This window comes from Pleurodeles waltl, chromosome 4_2 (assembly GCF_031143425.1).
Source record: "Pleurodeles waltl isolate 20211129_DDA chromosome 4_2, aPleWal1.hap1.20221129, whole genome shotgun sequence".
In the NCBI taxonomy this organism is placed as follows: domain Eukaryota; kingdom Metazoa; phylum Chordata; class Amphibia; order Caudata; family Salamandridae; genus Pleurodeles; species Pleurodeles waltl.
Window position 1 is genome coordinate 396,279,411 of NC_090443.1, and position 7,242 is coordinate 396,286,652.

Here is a 7,242-nt window from a genome sequence, read left to right on the forward strand (position 1 = left end):
ATGTCACACAGGTCAGCGCCCATCAGAAGATTGACATTTGGCGTGCCATCGCCAAGGACGTCCGGGCCCTGGGGGTCCACAACAGACGGGGCACCCACTGCCGCAAGAGGTGGGAGGACATCCGCCGCGGGAGCAGAAAGACCGCCGAGGCTCTGCTGGGGATGGCCTCCCAACCTAGGAGGGGTGCCACACGGCAATTGACCCCCCTGATGTCCCGGATCCTGGCGGTGGCCTACCCCGATTTGGGTGGCGCGTGAGGGCATCACAGCAGACACAAGGGGGTGAGTATCAGCACATTCTGCTATATTAGCGCACAGTGGAGGTGTCTGGGTGGGGGAGGAGGGCTGTGGCTATCTCTAGGCCAGGGCGGTTTCTGTAGGCTAGGCCCCTCCGTAAGGCATGGCCCTGTGCCCCCGCCCCCACCTCTGTAGGGTGCTAAGTACAGCAATCCATGGCCCGGGCTCACCTATGTGTGCATTTGTCGTCCATAGACTTGTAGGCCAAGTCACAATAATTGAGTAGTGTACCCCGAGTGCGCGGCGTAGTGCAGGGGGCTTCTGTGTCTGTCCTCTCCGCCAACGGTGTCGCCAATGCATGCACTCAACATGTCTTTCTTTCTTCTTCCCCTCCTTTTTTTTGGTTTTCCTGTTCATGTGTGCCTTAGCATCATCAGGCGGAGAAGAAGTGGCATTGGCGCACGAGGGAGCTGCATCTCACATGGCCCTGGAGGGCCATGCAACCGAGTCCGAGTACACCAGTGATACGGAGGGCGAGGGGAGCTCCACAACGGGGACCCGTGGAGACGTCAGCGACACCGACACGTCCTCGGAAGGGAGCTCCCTTGTGGTGGCGGCAACATCCGTGCCCACCGCAACAACAGGTACAGCCGCCACCCAGCGCACCAGCTCCGCCCTCCCAGCAGCCCCTCAGCGTTCGCCCCGTGCCAGCTCGGCCAGGAAGCCGGGCATCTCCTTCGCCCCAGGCACCTTAGGCCCTGCCCCAGTTACCCCTGCTGCCCTCAGTGCGGAGATCATTGACCTCCTCCAGACGCTCATTGTTGGGCAGTCTACCCTTTTGAATGCCATCCAGGGGGTAGAAAGGGAGGTGCATCGGAGCAATGCATACCTGGAAGGCATTCATTCGGGTCAGGCTGCCCATCAGCGATCGTTCAACGCTCTGGCCTCAGCACTGACGGCAGCCATTGTCCCTGTCTCCAGCCTCCCTCCTCCAACTCCCTCCACCCAGTCCCACTCCCCTGTTCCTCTGCCTATCCCAGACACACCTACAGACCAGCCTGCACACACATCAACACCCAAGGGCAGCTCATCCAGACATAAGCACCACAGATCACACAAGCATTCACCCAAGCAACATCCACATGCAGACATGCCAACAGCCACTGCCTCCTCTGTGTCCCCCTCCTCCTCGTCTCCCTCCTCCCTCCCTGTGACGTCTCCACTCACACCTGCATGCACACCACCATCAGCCAGTACGTCCATCACCACCACACCCACCAGAACAGTCCGCACACGTGCAGTCACCACCCCCACTGCCATTTACACGTCCCCTGTGTCCTCTCCCAGTGTGTCTGTCACCCCCTCTTCCAAACCACACAAATGCAGGCAGCCACCCACCCAACAGCCATCCGCCTCACGACAGCCTCCGTCACAAGCACCTGCACCCAAAGACAGCACACTTGACTCTCCTACAACCACATCCTCTTCCTCCACTCCCATACCCACTGCACCTACCCTTCCCATTGCTCCTAAAAAGTTGTTCCTCTCCAAAATTAACCTCTTTGCATCACCTGACCCACCCCCTCCATCTCGTAAGAGTCCAAACAGCACCTCAGCCACCACAAGCCCTGCACCTACTAGGACCATCGTTCAGGGCTATTGGAGTCCACCAGATCCTAGGGCAGGAACATCGGCCAGCAGCAAGGGGACAGCCAGCCCACCCCCTGGGAAAAGAACCAAAAAAGGGAAGGGCCGGCGCGACAGGCCTGAGACGGCTGCCCCCAAGGACACCACCCTTGCACGGTCACCTGGCACATCCACAAAGGGAGGCAAGGGTCCCAGTGATTCGGCGAAGGAGGGCAAGGGCATCAGGGCGGACAAGTCCGGCAGCAGGCGAGCTCCCCAGGAGGGCCCCACCAGCCCCATTTGGGGTGTGACGGAGGACACCCACGGGCCCAGGACTCCAGCACAGGAGGGGCCCGCAAGCGAAAGGTCGGATGGCGACTGAGCGGGAATTATTGGCCAGATCTGGTTCCCTAGGAACACAAGACAAGCACCGCTGAACAGGGCCCCGCCGTGAGAAGCACCGCTGAACAGGGCCCCGCCAAGACAAGCACCGCTGAACAGGGCCCCGCCAAGACAAGCACCGCTGAACAGGGCCCCGCCAAGACAAGCACCGCTGAACAGGGCCCCGCCAAATCAAGCACCGCTGAACAGGGCCCGCCAAATCAAGCACCGCTGAACAGGGCCCCGCCAAATCAAGCACCTCTGAACAGGGCCCCGCCGTGAGAAGCACCGCTGAACAGGGCCCCGCCAAGACAAGCACCGCTGAACAGGGCCCCGCCGTGAGAAGCACCGCTGAACAGGGCCCCGCCAAGACAAGCACCGCTGAACAGGGCCCCGCCAAATCCAGCACCGCTGAACAGGGCCCGCCAACTCAAGCACCGCTGAAAAGGGCCCTTCCTGTCAAGCACCGCTCCGCTGGGCACCGCCATCTCTGAACTGCTCCGCTGGGCCCTTCCTGTCAAACAGCGCTCCGCTGGGCACCGCCGTCTCTGAACTGGTCCGCTGGGCCCTTCCTGTCAAGCACCGCTCCGCTGGGCCCTTCCTGTCAAGTACCGCTCCGCTGGGCACCGCCGTCTCTGAACTGCTCCGCTGGGCCCTTCCTGTCAAGCACCGCTCCGCTGGGCACCGCCGTCTCTGAACTGGTCCGCTGGGCCCTTCCTGTCAAGCACCGCTCCGCTGGGCACCGCCGTCTCTGAACTGCTCCGCTGGGCCCTTCCTGTCAAGCACCGCTCCGCTGGGCACCGCCGTCTCTGAACTGGTCCGCTGGGCCCTTCCTGTCAAGCACCGCTCCGCTGGGCACCGCCGTCTCTGAACTGGTCCGCTGGGCCCATCCTGTCAAGCACCGCTCCGCTGGGCACCGCCGTCTCTGAACTGGTCCGCTGGGCCCTTCCTGTCAAGCACCGCTCCGCTGGGCACCGCCTTCTCTGAACTGGTCCGCTGGGCCCTTCCTGTCAAGCACCGCTCCGCTGGGCACCTCCGTCTCTGAACTGGTCCGCTGGGCCCTTCCTGTCAAGCACCGCTCCACTGGGCACCGCCGTCTCTGAACTGCTCCGCTGGGCCCTTCCTGTCAAGCACCGCTCCGCTGGGCCCTTCCTTTCAAGCACCGCTCCGCTGGGCACCGCCGTCTCTGAACTGGTCCGCTGGGCCCTTCCTGTCAAGCACCGCTCCGCTGGGCACCGCCGTCTCTGAACTGCTCCGCTGGGCCCTTCCTGTCAAGCACCGCTGGCCCATTGGCAGGGCTTCACGAAGCACTCTGGCCAACATGCATCCTCCATAACCAGTGGAGTCTGTAATCCACCTGATGGACTGTGGCTTTGCACTCCCCAGGATGGTACAGTGGGCAATCCACCCACTGTAGAGACTTGAGAGACTGTGGCTTTGCACTCCCCAGGATGGTACAGTGGGCAATCCACCCACTGTAGAGACTTGAGAGACTGTGGCTTTGCACTCCCCAGGATGGTACAGTGGGCATGGAGGCCCCTCATGGATCTGGCGTCGTGGACTCATGTGGCTGAGGTGCCCCCCCTTCCCTTCCCCCTGAGGTGCCTGTGGTTTTATTATCTGATGCCCCAGCAGTGTTCTCTCCAATGGAATCGGGTCTCGTGTGTGGGCTTTGCCCATGTGTTTATGCACATTGGCCCACGAACAATGGAATGTAGCCAATATGTGCCAGACTTTTGGACTATGTATATATTGTTCATGTTGTAATATATTTATTTTATATATTTCATATTTCACTTAACTTCAAATATGCTATAATATACTTCAATTTTAATGATCATTTAATTTTGTCTTTGCATTATTCTGGGGGGTTTGGGGGTGTCACTCTGACTTGTTGCTCTGCATTGGTGTGTAGGGATTTGGGGGGGGGGGGTCGCGTATGAGTGTGCCCGTAACCTTTTCTCCTCCCCCCTCCCCTGTGTCGTAGGTGCAGTACTCACCGTTGTCTTCTGCGCCGGCGTTCGTGCTCCTGGTAGAGGAGCAGGAAGACAATGGCTGGTAGGATGTTTAATTCGGGTTCCATGCTGTCCAGATTCCTCGTGGAGTGTGTATAGGTGAGCGTTTTCCTGTTCGTAGTCTGTTTCCGCCGTGTTTTTATCGGCGGGGCTCCCGCCCCGGGAAAGGTGGCGGATTGGTGGGTCGTGATAGTGTGGGCGGTACATTGTCTGCCGCCTGTCTGTTGGCGGTGACCGCCGCGCTGTTTGTTTGTCCCGCCGTGGCGGTCGGAGTGTTAAAGTGGCGGGCTGTGTTGGCGGTTCCCGCCAGGGTCAGAATTCCATATTTTTTACCGCCTGCCTGTTGGCGGGTTGGCCGCCACTTTAACACCGACCGCCAGGGTTGGAATGACCCCCATAATGTGTAATGCCCTCCAAAATTTGGTCAGATATTCTCCTACCCTCAGCTTTCCTCCTTCCTTCTATCTCACAGCAACCTGCATGCACACATTTTACAAGTGACACAAAAATAAACATAAGCTTTTCATATATACTCAATAAGAATTACAATGCAGATATATCCAATTTCTGGGTCAAATAATCTATGAGTCTATCTAGTTCTTTCCTTAAAAATTTGCAGTATATGATTATAAGATTAGTTAAGGCTGAGAAATGTTACACCTCTTAGCAGAACGTAAATGAAAGAAAAAATGGTTATCTGGGAATGTATAGGGCAAAAATGTTGCATAATTTATTAGCATAATTGCACGTATACATTCACTGAAAAAAAGTGTTAAAAGAACGCTATAATTTAGGGTCAGTTAAAACATACCGTTATAAACAAACAAAAGCAGTGAAATTCACCAGCTATAGTTATCTCAAGTAATTATACCTCATGCTTTAAAGTAACTCTAAGTTGTATCTTGTCCCTGCTACATTTCATCTTTGCCATGGAACTACCTGCGTCTTACCTTGCTCCAAGTATGATGCTTCTGGTGAGAAAGGTTGTATATCAGGCCAAATCATTTTGAGACAAGAATATCAACTGATTTAAGAAACCTTTTTCATAATCCAATTGGAAAAGGGGCCAGATATGCTATTACAAATTTTGTAATTAAAGTGGTGAATGAAGAAAGAAATATGAGCTTGACAATTATATACTTCTGAAGGCCATATCTGAAGACAGTAAAAGATTAAAACAATTATTGTTTAATATAAATATAAGAATTATAAAAATAATATCGATATCTTACTGATATATATTGCATATATATGCCGATTTAGCAAGTGTTGCATGCTGTTTATAAGCATTGTTGTGTGTGTAGAGAGATCATAATTTGAAAGAGGTGAATCCTGGAGTGGGTTGTAATGCCCTTTTCTCAACACTAGCAATAAGTAACATATTACTGTCCATTAAGTGGGATATACCGTTTATGCCATGTTGTTTTTTCATGTGTTGAAGTTATAGACAAATAAAAAGGTATTAAACCTACAGTAGTGCACAAGTGGTTAAATCTGTGCAGTGAAAAAAGTCTTAAAAAGCCTCTGCGCGTGTCGAACTAGCTGCTTTTATCTATAAAGTGATTATGACATGGAATCTGTAAGATTATAAAAATAAATTTCTTTCTTTTTGCTCAAGTTAGTTATACTGTACTATAGTGAGTATGTTTGTTAGCACACTTGCTAAAAATAACATGCGTTATTGGAACACATTTCGTTTCTATGATATGACATAAACACATATATATATATATATATATATATATATATATATATATATATATATATATTTTATAATCTTACAGATATATATATATATAAAGATTCCAAACTTCTCGTCTTCTGATTTTACATTACACCAATAACAATGTAGGTAGTCTGTGTGTGAGGTGAGAGCAGAAAAGCTAAATTCTGTGAATGATGGTCATCAGTTTTGTGAGGCTTTAGTTTCCATTAACTTAGAAAGTGTTAGTGCTTTCACTCTACATATTTCTTTTAATATAATTCACACTTTTAGTTTCAGTGATGATGCATCCGAGTGGAGAGTGATAGAAAACAGGGCAGAGAAGCCATTCTGTTTATAAATTCCAATTTATTTTGAAAATGTAATTCAGAAAAAGTTGCCCATGCCACTCCAGTATAGACGAAGTTTTTGAGAGATGTGAAGCGTTTTATGTGTATAGCATAAATGACATTTTGTGAAATCCCGTTCTCAAGACAAAAGATAAAATCCCTCATTGGATAAGTTTAATTAATCTACAAGTATTTAAAATAAAGGACATACCTTGCATTCTTTGCAATTTCAAAATACAACTGCACGCCTTAAAAATTAGCAGAGCAAAAGTATAAATCCATTGAATCATTCGCAAACCACAACTGTTCATGCAGTGTCCAAACCAGCTTAGTATAAAATAGGAAGTCACAAAAAAAAAAAACCTTCTCCGAGTAAGATCGTTTCTTCACTATTACCAGCAAGGGGAAGCTGGGCTGCAGAACTGGAAGCAGATACTATTTGCAAAAGCCCATTGCTTAGTAAGCTATGTGTACATTTGCAGTACTTACACCAAAATAGAAAGAAAAAGACAAGTCAAGGCAAAATACTCTCACACGACAATCTGATTTCTTACCTCCTAACCAGTGAGAGCTGTTTGTAACGTCTAGGTTCTTCTTGCTGTTGACTCCAGCGGCGTGGTTCCTCTGCTGTGGCAGAACAGAGTTACCCCCTCCACCTGCCAGTAGCAGCTGCTGCAAACCTTTTACAATAAAACGATAATAAACAATGTTTTTTTATCACTTTATTGTTAAAGGGGCGGGGCCATGGGGGATGACAGGGACGGAGGAAGGGTACTGTGCACTCCCCTCAGTGCACATGTGTGTTTGGCCGTCTGTCTCTGCCTGGCCAACACACATGCACACCGAGCTCTCTCCAACCCGGCACTCTGTTGCTGGGTTGTACAGAAGGTCCAGGCTCCCAATCTGCCTGGGAGTGCAAAGCCAGGGCTCTC